Source organism: Telopea speciosissima, chromosome 11 (assembly GCF_018873765.1).
Source record: "Telopea speciosissima isolate NSW1024214 ecotype Mountain lineage chromosome 11, Tspe_v1, whole genome shotgun sequence".
Classification (NCBI taxonomy): Eukaryota; Viridiplantae; Streptophyta; class Magnoliopsida; order Proteales; family Proteaceae; genus Telopea; species Telopea speciosissima.
In genome coordinates this window covers 16,000,491-16,002,527 of record NC_057926.1, presented here as the reverse complement: position 1 = coordinate 16,002,527, position 2,037 = coordinate 16,000,491, and the positions used below count along the sequence as shown (strand labels likewise).

At 43.1% G+C, this 2,037-nt stretch overlaps 1 non-coding gene across 1 annotated transcript; it reads right to left on the bottom strand.

Annotated features, from left to right (window-relative positions):
- Nucleotides 1–203: 203 nt before the first annotated feature.
- Nucleotides 204–310, bottom strand: LOC122646945. The gene has a single exon (XR_006330746.1). It is a non-coding gene; the product is annotated as a small nucleolar RNA R71 (small nucleolar RNA).
- Nucleotides 311–2,037: the final 1,727 nt, after the last annotated feature.

The following is a 2,037-nucleotide window of genomic DNA, read 5'->3' as shown; positions in this document are numbered from 1 at the left end:
ATTATGATGAGTTCTTAGAGGTATGCTCTACAGTCAAAATCCAAAACCTCTCTGAAGATGCCTTAAAGTTGCTTCTGTTCCCGTTTTCCTTAAAGGACAAAGCCAAACACTGGCTTCATTCCCTAGATTCAATTAGGATTTCTACATGGGCGGGAATGCAGCAGGAATGTTTGAAAAAGTTCTTTCCCATTGGCTGAACTAATAGCCTTAGGCGAGCTATTACCAGTTTTTCCCAATTAGAGGGGGAGAAATTTCATGAAGCATGGGAAAGACTTAAGGAATTACTTCGAAAGTGCCCCCACCATGCTGTCCCAAAATGGCAGTTAGCCGGGTGTTTTTATGATGGTCTCCGTGACCGATATAGGCAGATGGTGGACTTCTCTTGTGGAGGAACATTTATGCACAAGAATGAGACCGAAGCGTGGGATCTTTTTGAAACTCTTAGTGAGAATTCCCAACATCACACTTCAGCTTCTTGAACTGAGATTCCACACATAGGGCAGCCAAAGAAGGGTGGTCTCCATGAGATCAACCCAACTGTTGAGATGACTAGTAAGGTTGGCATGCTATCCAAGAAATTGGACTATTTGATGTCTATAGGGCAGCATCCTATGTTCCCTTTTCCAATGAGTTTTTCTCCATCTAATCAAACTGAAGCTTGTGCCTTATGTGCTAGCCCTAGTCATTATATGACAGACTGCCCTTCGGCTGCACAATACCCTAAGTTTGTTCAAGAACAGGTACAAGTGGCTCAAAGTTTCCCCAAATCGGGTAAAGATCCTTTTTCCAATACTTACAGCCCGGGATGGCAAAATCACCCAAACTTTTCATGGAGAAACTCATTACCTAATAATCCCCCAAATCCACTATATAGGCCACCATTTAATGTTCAATCCAATGTCTATAGGGGTGGACAGCCACCATATCCTCAACCCCAACAGAATCAATCCTTTGAGGAGAAGGTGTTAAAAGCATTAAGTGGACTCGAGCAGAACACAGAGCTGCTACACTCACATACTCAGTCAACTAATAAGCTAGAGAACCAACTGGGTCAGCTAGCCAATGCTATAAGTAGGAGGGAGGCTGGCCAATTGCCGAGTCAGCCAATAGGTAACCCAAATAGTCAAATGAGTCCAGGGAAAAAATAGTTCCAATCGATCACAGTCCTGAGGAGTGGCAAAAGGGTGGAAAAACTTGATGCACCCTTAGCCACTAATGCAACATTGCCTACTAAGTCTCAAAGCCAGGGAGAAGCTGAGTCAACCCTAGAGAATTTTGGTGGTGGTGTAGAAACACATGAACACCACCTAGGAAAATCACTCATCAGTTCCCAAGGAAGGGGTTGCACATTCCTATTGTGAAGGGACCATCACCTGATTCCTACATTCCAAAGGTCCCTTTCCCCCAGGCCCTTCAGACACCAGCCCTAGACTTTCTTGATAAAAAGGGTGCAAAGATACAAGAGATGATAGACTTGTTCCAACAAGTTCGCATCAATCTCCCCCTTTTGGATGCTATCAAGCAAGTTCCTGTTTACACTAAATTTTTAAAAGATCTCTGCACCCAAAAGTGTAAGTTGAGAACTCAAATCCCTAAGACCATCGATTTGATTGAACAGGTTAGCTCTGTAATTTCCAGTAATCTACCCCCTAAGCTTAAGGATCTAGGTGCACCTCTTATTTCTTGCATCATTTTGGATCTCTCCATAAGTAAGGCACTGCTTGATTTAGGGGCTAGTGTGAATATCTTGCCTAGTTCAGTCTATGATAGATTTGGCTTGGGAGATTTGAAACCCACTAAGGTCATCCTTCAGTTGGCTAATCATTCAGTCAAGAGACCTTGTGGTTTGTTAGAGGATGTTTTAGTGAAGGTGGAAGAATTGTACTTTTCTATGGACTTCATTGTCTTGGATATGAATACAGCCACCACAACCAAGCTTGCCCCTATCATTTTAGGGCCCCCCTTCTTAGCTACTACAAATGCTTGCATAAATTGTAGATCGGGTGCCATGGACATCTCTTTTGGGAATAAGAAGAT